We start from the raw sequence: 19,993 nt of genomic DNA, 5'->3' as shown, positions 1-19,993 counted from the left end.
GGTGTGTTTAGTGATAAGTCACGATTCTGCATTATCCCAGGTGATGATCATCAGTGAGTATAGCAGTGGTGGAGAGAGAGGTCTGATTCTTCCTATGTTTTGGTGAGATGCAGCTATGTTACTCCTGAGATCATAGTGTGGGTATCCACTGTGTATGACCAAGTTATAGGTGGTAGTGACTGAGGGAACCGTTAAACCACATCTGCATCCTCACGTGACAGTTTACAACAGGACAATGCTAGTCCATACACGGCACGTGTCTCTATGAACTGACTGCCTTTGTGATGTTGAAGTACTTCCGTTGCCAGCAAAATCTCCAGATCTGTTCCCGATAGAACACTTGTGGGACCAATTTGGATGTGAACTCCATCCCAGTGCCAGTATTCACGGTATCAAGGGCCCATAAAAAAATGTTGTGGGCCAGCTTATCTAGGGAGATGATACGACAGCTTTGACATACTTGCCAAGCGATGCATATGGCCAGAGAAGGTGCACGTCATCTTGATAAGTGGGTTACTTCTGCTAATTTTAATGTAAATTTACCTCAATTTTGTAATCACTGAAATAACACCACATATCCTCTCAGCCTGTGAAGTTTCGTTCTGTTTCCTCCTCCCTTTCTGGGGACTTCACCTTCTTTTGTCAGTTTTTAATAAACTCACTGACGATAATGTTAAATTTTTAATTCTTATGACTGTTCCTGCAAGATTAATAGTAGCACTGTTTAACACTGTACTAATAAAAAATAAAGAAATTGAAGTTTGTAAAGGGTTGAAACAGTGTAAAGCCACTGATAGGCAGCAACCAAACACATAAGATAAGAAAGTACAAGACTGACAACAAAGTGACACTGTTGAGAACACTGCTGAATTAATCACATCACAGATTGTACTAAGCTCTGTGGGAAACTGAAATGAAATGATGCATATAAAAGTAAATTTCTTTATATCACTGTGTCTAATGCCAATCAGACAAGGATGTGTATTGCTGAGGACAGTAGTGCATAGAAAAGTGTAGAAGGGAGATCTGTGTCCAGCAACAAATGTCATGTCGGTGACTTTTTACAGAGTCAAAACCATACAGGTGTTTGTTTCTTTCAGGGATGTAATTGCAGCTCCACACTCTCCACACTCTTTGATGTTTCCCCCTCGCAGACAAATTGACTAAGCTTGCTGACAAAGTTACTTACTTTCACATGATTGAACACATCCTCCTCAAATTTCACTGTGGCTGAGCTTGTAAGTTTCTATCCTCAGGTACAGTTTCCTTCAATTAGGATGACGGCTGATGCGTAATTTCACATACATTGTTGTGGCTTTCTTAAGACCGTGTTTTGGTAACCCTTACATTAAATGCATTCTGCTAGATTGTGTAATGATGCCCTGTGTTCAACAACTGGTCTTGAACTATAAGCAGTGGAAATTCCACTGTAGACATGTCACAGATGATTGTATGTCTAAAGAATGTAATCATCACTATGATAGGTTCTGCTTGAACAGAAACTTTTTATTGACTATCAGTCTTGATCACATAGACCATCAGAGCTTAAAAAAAGAATGAGCCACTGTACTTAACATAGATAATACTATTACATCACTAATAAAATGTAATCTAAGTGGTTCTTTATAATCATACCTATGCACTGACGTATTCTATGGGCAAGCATAAACTTAACAGATTTTAAGACACAAAGAAATTGCTGATATTGGCTGCGAGCAGGCATGATTGAAATCAATGGGGAGTATATATGAGTTGGCAGTCGGCAGTCGGCATGTAACAAAGCATCCCAGTAAGATCTTCCATTTCTTCTGATCCTGAGCTTCCTGTTGCGAACTGAATCCCACTGTGTTCCTTATATCTCTGTCCCATCTGTCTGGTAGTCTTCCTCTAGGTCTTTTTTGGTAAATTGGGCTCCAGTCTAGGACTTGTTTAGACCATCTACCATCTTTTGTTCGAGTAACACGTCCAGCCCACTGCTATTTCAATGTATTCACTCTTTGTATTATGTTGGTGACCTTCATTGTCTGTCTTATTTCAACTGCTCTCTTCCTCTTTCCATTCCTGTTTGGGCTACTGTTAGCTTCCTAACAATGAACTCATTTAATGTCCATCCTTCACAGTCATAAGTTATTACTGGCAATATACATTGGTCAAAAATGGATTTCTTCAGCTCAACTGACATCTTAGATTTCAAAATTGAATAGTGCCTCCCATAAGCTTGCCAGCCCAATTTAATTTGTCATAATACACTCCTGGAAATGGAAAAAAGAACACATTGACACCGGTGTGTCAGACCCACCATACTTGCTCCGGACACTGCGAGAGGGCTGTACAAGCAATGATCACACGCACAGCACAGCGGACACACCAGGAACCGCGGTGTTGGCCGTCGAACGGCGCTAGCTGCGCAGCATTTGTGCACCGCCGCCGTCAGTGTCAGCCAGTTTGCCGTGGCATACGGAGCTCCATCGCAGTCTTTAACACTGGTACCATGCCGCGACAGCGTGGACGTGAACCGTATGTGCAGTTGACGGACTTTGAGCGAGGGCGTATAGTGGGCATGCGGGAGGCCGGGTGGACGTACCGCCGAATTGCTCAACACGTGGGGCGTGAGGTTTCCACAGTACATCGATGTTGTCGCCAGTGGTCGGCGGAAGGTGCACGTGCCCATCGACCTGGGACCGGACCGCAGCGACGCACGGATGCACGCCAAGACTGTAGGATCCTACGCAGTGCCGTAGGGGACCGCACCGCCACTTCTCAGCAAATTAGGGACACTGTTGCTCCTGGGGTATCGGCGAGGACCATTCGCAACCGTCTCCATGAAGCTGGGCTACGGTCCCGCACACCGTTAGGCCGTCTTCCGCTCACACCCCAACATCGTGCAGCCCGCCTCCAGTGGTGTCGCGACAGGCGTGAATGGAGGGACGAATGGAGACGTGTCGTCTTCAACGATGAGAGTCGCTTCTGCCTTGGTGCCAATGATGGTCGTATGCGTGTTTGGCGCCGTGCAGGTGAGCGCCACAATCAGGACTGCATACGACCGAGGCACACAGGGCCAACACCCGGCATCATGGTGTGGGGAGCGATCTCCTACACTGGCCGTCCACCACTGGCGATCGTCGAGGGGACACTGAATAGTGCACGGTACATCCAAACCGTCATCGAACCCATCGTTCTACCATTCCTAGACCGGCAAGGGAACTTGCTGTTCCAACAGGACAATGCACGTCCGCATGTATCCCGTGCCACCCAACGTGCTCTAGAAGGTGTAAGTCAACTACCCTGGCCAGCAAGATCTCCGGATCTGTCCCCCATTGAGCATGTTTGGGACTGGATGAAGCGTCGTCTCACGCGGTCTGCACGTCCAGCACGAACGCTGGTCCAACTGAGGCGCCAGGTGGAAATGGCATGGCAAGCCGTTCCACAGGACTACATCCAGCATCTCTACGATCGTCTCCATGGGAGAATAGCAGCCTGCATTGCTGCGAAAGGTGGATATACACTGTACTAGTGCCGACATTGTGCATGCTCTGTTGCCTGTGTCTATGTGCCTGTGGTTCTGTCAGTGTGATCATGTGATGTATCTGACCCCAGGAATGTGTCAATAAAGTTTCCCCTTCCTGGGACAATGAATTCACGGTGTTCTTATTTCAATTTCCAGGAGTGTATTTCTGGTTTTAAATCTCCTTTCATGATTATCAGTTGACCCAGATAGATATATTCTGTGACTCTTTGGAATTGTGTACTTCTAACTAATATATTTCCCTCAGGTGTCCATTCATTGATCATTATCTTGATTTTATCAATGTTCATTTTTAGTCCAATTTCAGAGCACACTAATGCAAGTTCATTTACTAATACTTGAAGTTCTTCTATGTCATTTGCAAATAGGACAATATCATCCGCAAACCTCAAGTTGTTCAGTCTTTTTCCAAGAACCTGAATTCCCTTTTCTACCCAATTCAATTTAGATATGGCTTTTTCCAAGACGGCTGGTAATAGTTACACCCTTTTCAATGGGAAATTCATCAGTATCTTTGACAACGCTCACAAATGCTTTGGAGGTTTTGTAAATGTTATGTAGGATTTTGATATAGCCCTGTTCTACTCCTTGTTCTTTTAGAGGCGCAAACATAGCTGGGCGACTAATCGAATCAAAGGCCTTTTCAAAATCTATAAAAGCAGGGCAAAGGGGTAGATGGTACTCATTTGTTCTCCTAATTTCCTGAAGTGTGAAGATATGGTCAACTGTGCTAAATCCCGTCTATATATCTGTGTGTATGTGTGTGTGTGTGTGTGTGTGTGTGTGTGTTTTGGCTGTTCTTTCAGGCATGTCCAAAGGAACAGACACCTCATATATAGATAATGAAGGCAAGATGGTCAATGATCACTTCAGTGCAGATGCACAACGGGCTCAAACTCTACCAGGAATCTGTGGAATGTCACGTCTAATGAGAATAATGGGCAGAGGGCACTACATTAGTAGTGTACAATATGATACTGCAATGCCTATGTAATTCCAAATTATGAAGTAAAGTTTGTATGGTAAGATGACCGCTCATGATAAGTGGGAAATCTGGGTTCGAGTTCCAGTCCGGCACAAATTTTCATAGTTGTCATTCCATTATACAGCTGATGACAGTCCATATTCGTAACAGTGAATACATTTCATGTACATTAGTAGTGTGTGGATAGGTTGAGAATTGGGGTCTGGCAGGAGGCATGATGGGGTAGTCCATGCAGTTGCAATAACCACTGTGTCCGTATGGCTTAGTGGTCAGAGCTTGTGCTAAGTAAGGAGGAGATGCGGGTTTGAATCCTAGTCTAGCACGAATGTTCGACTCTCTCCATTGTTTTCAATCAGTTCCCAGTCACAGCCAATATCTGTATTTCCTTTGTGTCTTAGTTCATAATGGCTGCTGGATGAGAAATGGTGTTTGTTCTTTCAGATGTGTCCAAAATAACAGACACCACATATATAAACAAATTTTAACAAATATAACCATTATACAGCCTCTTATGACTCCCCGACATGCAAGGATAACATGTGATGTATGTAATTATGACAAATCATGTACAGGTATTTTGCATTCTAAAATAGAAAATTATATAGTATCCCTGGTATGAAGGTGGTTGTTGACCATTACAGCTATGACAGGGGCGGGCAGGATTCCTGCACGTGTGCGGTGCACTTGCACGCGTGCAGTTAACAGGTGTTCTGCGTGCACACGGGCAAGCTAGCCACCTGCTTCTCTCCCCTCCCCACCATACCGTCTCTCCACTCCTTCCTCTGTAATGCGGTTTGTTTCCTAGCTTGCTTTACTCAATGAAGGAATAAGGTTAGTAGGAGTGCTTGAAAGAAATCATGGTTTGAAAGAGTGCCTTTTACCTACGATACGTTTTATTTAATTATCACAGGTGGAGTTTACAATACGTTTAATGTCTGGAACAAAATTTCTACATACAGACAAACGCAAACAGTTACGTAAATTTCCATCACTGATGTTTGCTCTTAACCGAGACTTATTAATTTTCATAACAGAAAAAAATCTCTCACAAACGTATGTCGAGCCAAACACTGAAATTATCTTCACGGCTTCACGATGGAGACGAGGAAACTCTTCCTGTGGAAAGTCGTGATAAAAGTCTATTACACGTCTTGCCAAAAGGAACTTGTCTCTCAGACGTGAATTACACTGTAGATCTATTAATTCCATTTGCAAATTGGGATGAATATCATCTACAGAAACAGCAAATGGTCTCGAGAACCATTCAAATGCTTGGGATAAATATGATATATCCCCAAATCGCTTGAGAAATTCCTCTTTTATTGTACTAAGTACGGAAACATATTCTTTGCAATTCTGTTCTCGCACAGTAGACAGAGTAGGGCAATGGACTGTGTTCCCTGACGAGAGCTGTCTCTCCCACAGATCAAGCTTGCTAGTGAAAGCTTGCACCTTTTCAGCCATTTCACAAAGTAGCTGATTTTCTCCTTGTAAACTTGTGTTCAGTGCATTCATATGTCCGGTAATGTCCACTAAAAATGCAAGGGCGGCAACCCACTCTGGATCTTCTAACTTTGGGTCGTACCTTCCTTTGTCCTTTAAGAACTGATTTATTGGTATTCTCAGCTCAAAAAAATCTTTTGAGTACATTACCGCGGCTAAGCCAGCGGACTTCACTGTGATAAGGTATGTCACCGTACTCTTCCCCAATTTCAGCTAAGTATGTGTGAAACTGTCTATGTGTAAGCCCGTGGCATCTCAAATAATTAACTGCCCGAATAACCACTTGCATGACGTCCCCCAGTTTTGCTGCTTTTGCACAGAGTACTTCTTGGTGCAAAATACAGTGGATGCTGTACAATGATTCTTCTGCACACTGTAGCTTTTTTTCTGAGTAATCCAACAAATCCCATTTGTTCCCCTTTCATTGCAGGTGCTCCGTCTGTTGTCACTGACATCAAACGCTCCCAGTTTAAGCCAGCTGAATCGACAGCTTCTTCAACGGCTTTTAGGATGTCTGCGCCGGTGGTCGTGCTTTTTAAAGATATCATATCTAAAAAATCCTCTGTTATGTGCAGAGCAGTGTCCACGCCGCGGACATAAATCACTAATTGCGCGGTGTCTGAAATATCTGTGGACTCATCAAGTGCGATAGAAAATGCAATAAACTCCTGCACTGCACTCCTTAATTGACGGTAAACGTCACCTACCATGGCACTTATACGGCGACTTACAGTCCGCCGAGAAAGAGTGATAGCTCAAAACTGATTTGCATTCAGTGGGCAAAGTAAATCAGCAGCGTCATTGATGCACTCCTTTATAAACTCACCTTCAGCAAATGGTTTTCCAGCTCTCGCTATATTAAGCGCAATCTTATAACTCGCACGTACCGCTGGGCTATCATTGTTGTCGTCCTGAAAAATTGAAAACAGTGCTCCATAAAATGTAAAATCGGTTGGATGAGAGACACGACGAAAGAAAGTCGCTGATCTCTCGTGACAACAGCAACTTACGTCAGACTCATCTAGTATCGTCAGATCGCTCTTCTTAAGTTCAGTCAATTTCCCCATCCGCTCAGAATCCGACAATAAATTGTACTCGTCCTTGTGAAATTTATTATAATGGCGTTCAATACTAAACTTCCGCTGACCAGCGAGAATACTGCCACATATTAAACATTTCGAATTTTCACGTTTTTGTACAAAGAAAAATTGATTCTCCCATTCCTTTTTAAAAGATAGCAAATCTCCACTTCTCCGTTTCCTTGATTCACCCTGCATGTTCCGGTACTTCAGATACAACGTTCACTACGTAGTGGTCGCTTTGCATCAACGTCTGCAGCTTAGCCTGGTACTACACTGCTGCAACCTGCCGGCTGTCGCCACTGCCCCGGTCGACGATTGCACGCGAGCACCACACGTGCAGCACTGTGCACTCATGAGCCGCGTGCAGCGTTTGCCCGCCCCTGAGCTATGATGTCATACAGTTTTCTGTCAGTGGCTATGATTATAAAAGAATCACACCAATTGTATTTTATAATTGATATCACATTATTACCTGTGTTGAGAACATTGCCTTGACTATTTTACGGATCTAATGTTAATCCCTTTGATGGAAACTAGTGGTCAAGAAAAAGTTTTTATGCCTGTAGCAGCTGATCCTGATGCTAATTGCGTTCCTTAAATATTTACAAGCTATTGGGCATCACCTACATAAAATTTTCTGATTGTAATTTCAAGATGATGTCACCAATGTCAAAGGAGTAATCATTTCTTTGTTATGAAACACATTAATCATTCAGAATCTCATTTTCTGCAAAATATTAATTTTCCACTATTGAATCCTTATTTCTTAATACTCTATTTTTCTAAACAATCTGTAATTTTGACTAGAAACTTGTGACAGTTAACTTTATAGACTTCATGGGAAAATGTCAGATTTTATCTTTTTGTGTGTTTGTACAGATAGCAGGAGCAATGTTTCTGTGATTTCACCTTCAGGCTGCTGCAGATGGACTGCCATTGCAACCTCCTATGGCTGTCCCAGCATCCAGACATCCACTTCAGAGGCACTGTAGCAAGCACATACTGGGCCATTGAATATATATTTTTTAAAATGATCAATACCACTTACAGCTGTTGATATATTCTGTTATCCAATGGCCAAATGAAGCAATATAGGTGATGGATTTCAAATGTCATGTTTTTTTTTTTCTTTTTTCCCTAGAATTGGTAATAGTTGCACCTTCCACAATGAAATATGGGATCCAGCCCCTTTGTTCACTTGTAATAGTGCTAATGTGTGCCATGGCATACAATACATATATTAGGAAATAACAAACCATTGAAACTTCAGCTGCAACTATTACTTATATTGACAGCCATAGGCAGTGTTTATCACATTGCTTCATCAGACAATTGAATTTAGTTTCACGAACATGAAGTGATATCACTGAAGTAATGTCAAGTAATTCTGAACTCCCAGTTAATGAATGTGTTATCAGTAGTGACATTTTGTGCAAGGGAGGGATTTGAATTTCTCGTTTATCGAGACTGTGCACCTTAATCACTAAGCTGGCTGGGACCTGACTCAAAGTTTGTCACTTGTTTTCTTCCTATTACTTCCGAACAAACATGAATATTGAAACTGATTCAATTGATCATCTCTTGATAGAGGCAAGTCACAGTCCTCCATCATATCTGTTCTTTTGGTGCTCTAATTCCAAAATGGAGAACCTCTGAAAGTAGTGTTTGGAAATCACAAATGAGCAGGCCTCGTAGTTAAGGTGACTGCACAAAAAGAGTAGCAGATATAGATTTGAGGCCCAGTTTGGCACATACTTTCATTAGTCATGGCATGTACGAGGGGTATTCAATAAGTAACATTTTTCTGAAGGCAGGTTGTTTTTATTCAGGATTACAACACACCATATATTTCCATGCGATACCAACAGAGACATCCAGTTGAGCAGCAAGATGTTCGTTTGTGATCCGTCGATCACCTCGAATGAGAGCGACCGTACATTCCGACATTGCACAAGTCACAGCTGTGCGTGGCCAGCCGACACGTGAGAGATTGGACAGGTCTGTCTGACCTGTCTATGAAAGATGCGGTACCCGAGGACTCGTCATGCTTTTGTTCACCACCAGGTTTCTGTAGACATTCTGCAAGCTCCTATGAATATCCGTGATGCTCTGCCTTTCTGCCAAAAGAAACAAAATGACAGCTCCCTCCTTGTAATGCAACTCTGTTACAGACCCCATTTTGAAGACAACTTGTTACGGTGCCACCTATTGAAACTTCATGAACCTATAGGGGCTGAAGCAGGAATATTCATGATGTGCCACAATAAGTTCCATGTTGTTTTCAACTGAAATTGACTGGAAAAAAATAAAGCGAGTTGCTTTACTAATTGAACGTCCCTCACACATACTTGCTCACTATTATTTTGAAACTAAGATCATCTTATGAACAAAGCTCAGATTTGCATCATCCATTTTTGACATAATAATGCAATATTCCTTATTTTATGGAATATTTTAAAATACATTTTGCCTAACTTGGTATAGACAGAAAATTGTCATTTACAAATTTGAATATGTAACATGAAATCAATATTTACTTTTTGAATAAATATTACCTATAAGTTTCACCTGTTGCATTCAAGTGACAACACCTTCTTCATGCACCTGTGCCACAAAGTTCTGCAAATACACAGCTTACAAAAAGTCAGCGATTATGTACAATTTTGTTGCTGCATGCATCACCGTGATCACTTGTTGGATGCAGCACTACTTGCTAGTCTGTCCTGTGCAAGTCTTCTCATATCCGCATAAATGTTGCACCCTGAGAAGTAAAAAGTTGGAGTATAATACACCTGTTATGTTTCTGCTTCCAAGAATAACAATTTTTCCGCTTTTTAATTCCATATCTGGTGCAGGTGCAGACGTAATACATCATATGTATGGGAATATGTCAAGTTATTATTGATGCTAAATTTCTTGTAAACTTATATCTCAGTTGTTTATGTTTATGTTCTTGCTTACAATAATGCAATTTGTTTGACTGAAAGCCGTAGGAACTAAAAACTGCAGCAAATGGAACTTATGCCAACATCATATAACGGAAATAACTTTGTGAGCTAACAAGCAGCAGCGAGTTATTGTTACCACTTATTTGAAAGCTGGCACTCCCAACTCTTTGAGAACTTATTTGGAAGTCTCTAAAAGTAATTAGATTATGAAATAATTGACATCAAAATTTTGGACTCTCCAAAATTTCAATCTCCTATTTTTCTTTAATGACTGGAAGATTCTGAACTTTGACAATAGAGTTTTATTACTGTATTTCTTTGTCTTCTTCTTCTAAATTAAACACCATCACTCATTAACTCAGTCAGTAATTAAGATTTAAAATAAAGAGATTCATTTCAAGAGGGATGCCATACATGTAAATAGAGGATTCCACAAACCGTGTAACAGTAATGTCCTGTTTCTATATGAATGCATGGTGTAGGCTCTTTTGGACAGCAGAAATCTAAAATTAGTGAGCATGGAGGACACGGATAGGGACTGTCGATAGGTGGGAATGTGAGTCGACCAGGGAGCATGCTGAGATAGTCTGTGCATTTCCGATAACACTGTATCTGGAAGGCAGAGGTCCTGGGTTCAAGTCCTGCTCCAGCACAAATTTTTCACTTGTTGCCACCGATTCCGAATAAAACCTGGATGCAGCCGACATCATCAATTCCATTCCTTTCCTTTCCTTTTTCCTTTTTCCTTCAATTTAGATAATACTGTTCGATGCACTACTGTGAACTACTAACCTTGAAATATTTATCATAAACCAAACAGTAGTAAAGTCTTAAGCCTGGTCTACATATAATATTGTCATCAGTTGTGTATGATCATGAAAGACTGACGCAAATCATGTAGCTACACTACTCAAACTTTCGCTCAGACTTTTGCTCGGTCATTCTGAAATAGTCATGGAGGAAGAAATGCTAGTGACAATGACTGTGCTATGTGAAGAAGAAAATGAAGTGGACACATCATTCATGATGGTCCTAGGATTGATTATTGAAGAGAGGAATATTCTCCCATGTGAATTTACTCTCACATGTGAATTTTCTCCAAGAACTACAGCAGGAACCAGAAGATTGTGCAATTACTTACATAGGGACGTAGAAATATACTGTACACTGTCAACACTAGTAACCCCAGAAACTGAAAAAGAAGATAGTGCTATAAGGGTTGCTATTGGTCCCCATGAGACACTCAATGCAGCTTTAAGGATTTAATGACTGGCAGGAACTACAAGGACAAGAGGGATGTGGTAAATAAAAGAGGGATAAACAAGGGGGATAAGAGAGGATAAAGAAAGAAGAAAGAGATGATAAAAGAGGGATAAACAAGAGGGATGCAATAAATAACGGTTGCTGGTCTCAAAAATTAAGTGATTTTTTTATTAAGTAATTCTTTTCCAGAATTTTCTATGGCTGACCATGATCTTAGTCATTCAAGAAGGAAAGTAAGTCTAGGTATCACAAAGAGAGTTTATAAATTTCTACCGTTCCAGCTCCAGATCTCGTGGATGCTTTTATTGTCGCAGTCTCTTTGCTGTAAACTGTTGAAAATGACAGTCTTTTTGGTGGCCAACTCATTTTTACTTCACAATCCACATCTGTCTACTTATTAACCAAAGTGGCTTATGCCTGGTTTCTCTTGTCTTGGTTGCTGTAATTCTTAGACTGTACTTTCCAGAGACAAGGAAAATTTTGGTACTGCTCTATAAACTCTGAAAAAATTCCTGACTCCAGTGCCACAACTGTTCAATTTCTTCCACAACAACGTGCACTAAAATCACAGTTGGAACCTCTAGCATCACTGAGAGGAGACTGGCAGCAGAACTAAGTTTGAGTGATAAGATTGACATGTGCCTACATAAACAGACTTGTTGGGTGATGTGGGTGGCCAAATCATTGACTTGAATTGTCCAAAATGTTCTTCAATACAATTGCAACTGATTGTAGCCTGATGACGTGCATTGTCATCCATAAAAATTCCATGCCTCTTTGGGAACATGATCTCCTTGAACAGCTGAAAATGGTCTCCAAGTAGCAGAACATAACCATTTCCAGTCACTGAGTGATTCATTGCATGTAAACACAAGTTCAGTTGAGGTGAAATTATGCGTCTTGATATGAATTGTCTATCACGAATGTCTGTAAAAGATATGAAATTGTGAAATATTTTTGGGTCTCAAAACTTGTAGTGAACTAGTAAATATTAACCCCAAAAACGCGAATTCTCTGAAAACTATGTTCCATGACTATGGAGACTTCTCCTTAATTTGGTCCCACGGAACAATAAATAAATAAATAAATAAATAAATAATGTGCAGTGGGCCCTCCTCTCTCCTTCAGACCATTTAGAACAGCCCTTCTTCCATACTACAGCATGCTAGCAACCTTCCCTTCTATTCCATTTCTAGCTGCTGTCTTCAATGTGCTGCCGGTTGACTCCTGAAATTGTTGTGGAAAAACTGAAAGGTGGAGACGACTACTGACACTAACTCGTTGTAAGTCCCGCTTGTTTTGTCATCAGTTGACTGGCAGAGTGCCGCCATCTGAATTGACTAAGTCACTTCCTGATTCAGTATCTGAGTTCTCCAGAATACATAAAATCTTTTCATTGAAAAGACCAAGCTGACATGACGTAATTAAAAATACGAGGGTTATTCAGAAAGTAAGGAATGATCGGTCGCGAAGTGGAAACCCTAGTGGAAAGCTGATTAACTTTTGCACAGGCTTGTTGTGCAGTGTCTCTAGTATGCCTGTCTATCGCATTGCATCATTCTTTTTAGTTCTGAGCACACCGGGAGCACATAAAGGTACCTAGAACAATAATGTCTCCCGCCAAGCATGAGGGCCTGGCGAAAAAATTTCGCCTGAAGTTATGCAGCCAACATGACATAACTGTCATGGGTTTTCTTTTTCAAGACAATTCTCAGCAGCATTTTTCAGGCTGCAATGAAGATGCTCCTGCATCGTTTTAAATTGGAAATGTTTGATTACCCACAATACACCCGCAATTGTCTCCTTCTGAGTTTCATCTCTGGTCACATGAACCGCTGGCTATGAAGACAACATTTTGGCACAGACAATGAGCTGTAGGCCAGTGTAGAGAATTGGTGGAAAGCCCTGGCGACTGCCTTCTATAATGAGGGTACTGGAAAGTTGGTACAATGCTATGACAAATGTCTTAAGTTGGATCGGTGACTATGGAGATAAGTAGCTGTAAATTGTAGCTAACTGTTGCAAATAAAACAGTTTTGATTTTCACTATGGTTTCCATTTCACGACCTATCATTTCTTACTTTTTGAATAGCCCTCGTACCTGTTCCTGGCCAACTAGTACTATTTGACTGATGGTGTGAGTACAACAAAATGATGACGACGACAACAACAACAACAATGCACAAGTAATACTGAAAAGTTATGTTATGTGTCCAGTGTGGAAACCTTCTAACAGTAAGTCTACCATAATTTGAGGCAGTGATTGTTGACTGAAGCAAAATTCAATGCAAGGACCTCCATAATTATAAGAACAGCAACAAGAATGCAGCCATGATTTTGTCAATGGGGGGGGGGGGGGGGGGGGGCAGGGAGCAGGGGTGTATGAATTTTTAAAGAGGATCTTAAAGGTTCGTGTTTTTCATTTTATGCCAAAAACACATTTATTTATTTTTTTAAAAAAAATAGGGATATCTAACCTTGGATGGTAATAAACTCATCTACAATGTGTCTACATGATGCCAACATGGTAGTTCAGCATGTTCAGTCAGGGTGCTGGCTGCTCTCTGTAATATAAAACAGTGACTGAAGTATTCAACGATCAACTTTAAGGGGCCTCGCGTGACGTCTGCAGAGACCACATGATGGGTACTATAATGAACAAACTGAAGGAGAAAGAGGGGAGGTGACATTTTTGGCTAGTAAATAAAACATCATGGGTACCAGGTTTGAACCTTATCACTGCTCGAATTATGAATAAAAATCATCAGCAATGGCGACCAAAGACTTCCACGATAAGAAGTCACCCTTGTTCTGCCAAGCACCTTGTCAAAGAGGGCAGAGAAGTGGACAGAGGTTCAGGGTGCTCTCTTGCCCTTGGGGTAGAAGGAAGATTAATCAGCAATGATCAATGGCATTAGGATGGAGAAGGCAATAGAAACAACTGCATGAAAGGCACATAATGTGTATCAACAGGACATAGGGCTGTTGTTGTTGTTGTTGTTGTTGTTGTTGTGGCCTTCAGGCCTGAGACTGGTTTGATGCAGCTCTCCATGCTGCCGTATCCTGTGCAAGCTGCTTCATCTCCCAGTACGTACTGCAACCTACATTCTTCTGAATCTGCTTAGTGTATTCATCTCTTGGTCTCCCTCTACAATTTTTACCCTCCACGCTGCCCTCCAATACTAAATTTGTGATCCCTTGATGCCTCAGAACATGTCCTACCAACCAATCCCTTCTTCTAGTCAAGTTGTGCCACAAACTCCTCTTCTCCCCAATTCTGTTCAGTACCCCCTCATTAGTTATGTGATCTACCCATCTAATCTTCAGCATTTTTCTGTAGCACCACATTTCAAAAGCTTCTATTCTCTTCTTGTCCAAACTATTTATCGTCCATGTTTCACTTCCATACATGTCTACACTCCATACAAATACTTTCAGAAACACCTTCCTGACACTTAAATCTATACTCAATGATAACAAATTTATCTTCTTCAGAAACACTTTCCTTGCCATTGCCAGTCTATATTTTATATCCTCTCTACTTCGACCATCATCAGTTAATTTGCTCCCCAAATAGCAAAACTCCTTTACTACTTTAAGTGTCTCATTTCCTAATCCAATTCCCTCAGCATCACTCAACTTAATTCAACTACACTCCATTATCCTAGTTTTGCTTTTGTTGATGTTCATCTTGTACCCTCCTTTCAAGACACTGTCCATTCTGTTCAATTGCTCTTCCAAGTCCTTTGCTGTCTCTGACCGTATTAAAATGTCATCAGCAAATCTTAAAAGTTTTTATTTCTTCCCCATGGATTTTAATACCTACTCCAAATTTTTCTTTCGTTTCCTTTACTGCTTGCTCAATATACAGATTGATTAACATCGGGGAGAGGCTACAACCCTGTCTCACTCCCTTCCCAACCACTGCTTCCCTTTCATGCCCCTTGACTCTTATAACTGCCATCTGGTTTCTGTACAAATTGTAAATAGCCTTTCGCTCCCTGTATTTTACCCCTGCCACCTTTAGAATTTGAAAGAGAGTATTCCAGTCAACATTGTCAAAAGCTTTCTCTAAGTCTACAAATGCTAGAAACGTAGGTTTGCCTTTCCTTAATCTTTCTTCTAAGATAACTCGTAGGGTCAGTATTGCCTCACGTGGTCCAACATTTCTACAGAATCCAAACTGATCTTCCCTGAGGTCTGCTTCTACCAGTTTTTCCATTCATCTGTAAAGAATTCGTGTTAGTATTTTGCAGCCGTGGCTTATTAAACTGATAGTTTGGTAATTTTTCACATCTGTCAACACCTGCTTTCTTTGGGATTGGAATCCTTACATTGTTCCGAAAGTCTGAGGGTATTTCACCTGTATCATACATTTTGCTCACCAGATGGTAGAGTTTTGTCACGACTGGCTCTCCCAAGGCTGTCAGTAGTTCTAATGGAATACTGTCTACTCCCAGGGCCTTGTTTCGACTTAGGTCTTTCAGTGCTCTGTCAAACTCTTCATGCAGTATCATATCTCCCATTTCATTTCCATCTACATCCTCTTCGATTTCCATAATATTACCCTCAAGTACATCACCCTTGTATAGAACCTCTATGTGCTCCTTCCACATTTCTGCTTTCCCTTCATTGCTTAGAACTGGGTTTCCATCTGAGCTCTTGATATTCATACAAGTGATTCTCTTTTCTCCAAAGGTCTCTCTAATTTTTCTGTACGCAGTATCTATCTTACCCCTAGTGAGATAAGCCTCCACATCCTTACATTTGTCCTCTAGCCATCCCTGCTTAGCCATTTTGCACTTCCTGTCGCTCTCATTTTTGAGACTTTGTATTCCTTTTTGCCTGTTTCATTTACTGCATTTTTATATTTTCTCCTTTCATCAATTAAATTCAATATTTCTTCTGTTACCCAAGGATTTCTTCTATCCCTCATCTTTTTACCTACTTGATCCTCTGCTGCCTTCACTACTTCATCCCTCAAAGCTACCCATTCTTCTTCTACTGTATTTCTTTCCCCCATTTGTGTCAATCATTCCCTAATGCTCTCCCTGAAGCTCTCTGCAACCTCTGCTTCTTTCAGTTTATCCAGGTCCCGTCTCCTCAAATTCCTACCTTTTTGCAGTTTCTTCAGTTTTAATCTACAGTTCATAACCAATAGATTGTGGTCAGAGTCCACATCCGCCCCTGGAAATGTCTTACAATTTAAAACCTGGTTCCTAAATCTCTGTCTTACCATTATATAATCTATCTGAAACCTGTCAGTATCTCCATGTTTCTTCCATGTATACAACCTTCTTTTATGATTCTTGAACCAAGTGTTAGCTATGATTAAGTTGTGCTCTGTGCAAAAATTCTACTGGCGGCTTCCTCTTTCAATTCTCACCCCCAATCCATATTCACCTACCCCCAATCCATATTCACCTACTATGTTTCCTTCTCTCCCTTTTCCTACTGTCGAATTCCAGTCACCCATCGCTATTAAATTTTCGTCTCCCTTCACTATCTGAATAATTTGTTTTATCTCATCATAGGTTTCATCATCATCTGCAGAGCTAGTTGGCATATAAACTTTTATTACTGTAGTAGGCGTGGTCTTCGTGTCTATTTTGGCCACAATAAGGCGTTCACTATGCTGTTTGTAGTAGCTTACCCGCACTCCTATTTTTTTATTAATTAATAAACCTACTCCCACATTACCCCTATTTGATTTTGTATTTATAACCCTGTATTCACCTGACCAGAAGTCTTGTTCCTCCTGCCACCAAACTTCAATAATTCCCACTATATCTAACTTTAATCTATCCTTTTCCCTTTTTAAATTTTCTAACCTACCTGCCCGATTAAGAGATCTGACATTTCACACTACAATCCATAGAACGCCAGTTTTCTTTTTCCTGATAACGACGTCCTCCTGAGTAGTCCCCGCCCGGAGATCTGAATGGGGGACTGTTTTACCTCCGGAATATTTTACCCAAGAGGACATCATCATCATTTAACCATCAGTAAAGCTGCATGCCCTCGAGACATAGGGCCAGTAACTGAAAACTGTGACGATGATCTCTCCATTGGCAAATGATTCTAGACTAATCCCCCATTTGGATCTGTGGGAGGAGACTGTCATGTGGGAGGTGACTATGAGAGAAAGACTAACCAAAAAAAGCAATGTACTTGGGTGTGAGTCCTGGAGTGTCACAAGTGGTAGGGAAGCTAGAAAATCTGAAATGGGAAATGCTAAGGCTCAATTTAGATATAGTAGGTGTCAGTGGGGTGAAATGGAAGGAAGACAAGGATTTCTGGTCAAATGGGTATAAGGTAATATCAACAGCAGCAGAAAATGGAATAATGGGAGTAGGATTTGTTATGAATTGGAAGGGGGGCAGAGAGTGAGTTACTATGAACAGTTCAGTGAACGGGTTGTTCTCATGAAAACTGACAACAAACAAACACCAACAACAGTAGCTTAGGTATACATGCCGACATCACAAGTGGAAGATAAAGCAATAGAGAAAGTATATGAGGATACTGAATAAGTAATTCAGTAATTAAAGGGAGATGAAAATCTGATAGCCATGGGGGACTGGAAAGGGAATGAGTGGAAGTGAGGATTACAGGAGAATATAGTTCTGGTAGTAGGCATGAGAGAGGAGAAAGACTAATTGAGTTCTGCAACAAATTTCAACAATAAAAGGAAATTCAGATTTCAGTTAGGCTACAGCATGGTCAGGCAGAGATTCCAAAGTCTGATATTGGAGTAGATATAGATTCAGATGACAATTTAGTAATGATGAAGAGGAGGCTGAAGTTTAAGAGACTAGTCAAGAAGAATCACTGTGCAAAGAAGTGAGATACAGAAGTACTAAGGAATGAAAAGATATGCTTGAAGTTCTCTGAGGCTACAGATTCTGTTATAATGTTTAGGTCAGTAGGCAGTTGAAGATGAGTTGACATCTCTATAAAAAGCCAATCACAGCAGTTGGAAGGAGAAACATAGATACAAATAACCCCAAAGAAACCATGGGTAACAAAAGAAATACTTCAGTTGATCAACGAAAGAAGGAAGTACAAAAATGTTAAGGGAAATTCAGGAATACAGACAAAGAAGTCACTTAGGAATGAAATAAATAAGAAATGTAGGGAAGCTAAGGCAAAACGGCTGCATGAAAAATATGAGGAAACAGAAAAAGAAATGATTATCCAAAAGACTGACTCATATAGAGAAGTAACAACAATCCTCTGTGAAAGTAAACACGATGGTGGTAACATTGAGAGAGCCGATATGTGGAAAGAGCATGCCAAAGGTCTCTATGAGGAGGATGGCTTGTCATATAATGTGTTGAAAGATGAGATAAGAGTCAACAGGAAAGAGAGAGGAGATCCAGTACAAGAATCAGAATTTAAAAGAACTTTGGATGACTTAAGATCAAATGAGGCAACAGGAAAGGTAATATTCCATCAGAATTTTTAAAATCATTTGGGGGCAGTGTCAAGGAAATGACTACTCACATTGTTGTGAAGAATGTATGAGACTGACGATATGCCATCAGACTTTCGGAAAATCATCATCCACACAATACCATAGATAGATAGAACCGACAAGTGTGAGAATTACTGGACAAGCAGCTTAACGGCTCGTGTCCAAGTCGCTGACAAGGATAATATGCAGAAGAATGGAAAATAATATTGACAGTCATAGATGATGACAAGTTTGTCTTTAGGATAGGTAAAGGCATCAGAGAGGCAGTTACGATGTTGCGGCTGATAGTGCAAGCAAGACTAAAGAAAAATCAAGACACGTTCTTAGGATTTGTCAACCTGGAGAAAGCGTTCAACAATGTAAATTTGTGCAAGATGTTCGAAATTCTGTAGAACAAGGGATAAGCTATAGGGAAAGGGTGACAACATACAGTATGTATAATACTGGAAGACCAACAGAGTGCTCGTATTAAAAAGTGTGTAAGACATGGATATAGTCTTTCACCCCTCCTATTCAGTCTACATCTTGAAAAAGTAATGCCAGAAATAAAAGAAAGTTCAAGAGTGTGTGACACCGAAAATGCAGGATGCATGGCACCTGCTACTGATATATAACATTTTTTTAATGGTATTTAAATATTTGTAATTTAAATGCTTTCTTTTAATAAGTAAGGACATTGCTTCATAGTATGTGTACATTTAGGTAGAAGTCTGTTGACATTTAATTGTATTTATCTGTGTTTTACTGTGAAACTTATAAGTTCTGGGAAAAAGCCAAAGGAATTGTTATTTGCATTGACTAGCAATGATAATAGCAGTGCTTGTTCATTGTAAAATCTTTGGGTAGGGAGTTGTTGCACAGAGTGCATGAAGAGAGGGGAGACCGGTTCCAGCGCTTTTAGTGTGTGGAAGTGTGGTATTAATGCTCTTGCAGTAGAGAATACCATTTTTGGTGGGATCATGTACGCGCGCCAGTCAAGTATCTAGTAGCAGGAGTATGGAGAGTGGAGAGTGGACGGGCGGAGGAGGCGGTATTAATTACGATTGCCCGTTCCTGTAATTAGACGTGGCTCCACAAGATGCTACCATCTTCAACAACAGCAGCAGTTCCAGCAACACAGTTTCATCGTCGGCTCCGAGTTTTGTCGTATGCACAGCACTGAAGAAAGACTGTTCATTGGTAGAAAGTGTTAATGGCTAACCCAGCAGC

This window comes from Schistocerca cancellata, chromosome 8 (genome assembly GCF_023864275.1).
Source record: "Schistocerca cancellata isolate TAMUIC-IGC-003103 chromosome 8, iqSchCanc2.1, whole genome shotgun sequence".
Taxonomy (NCBI): domain Eukaryota; kingdom Metazoa; phylum Arthropoda; class Insecta; order Orthoptera; family Acrididae; genus Schistocerca; species Schistocerca cancellata.
The sequence above is the reverse complement of the archived record's forward strand: the minus strand, read 5'-3'. Positions refer to the sequence as shown.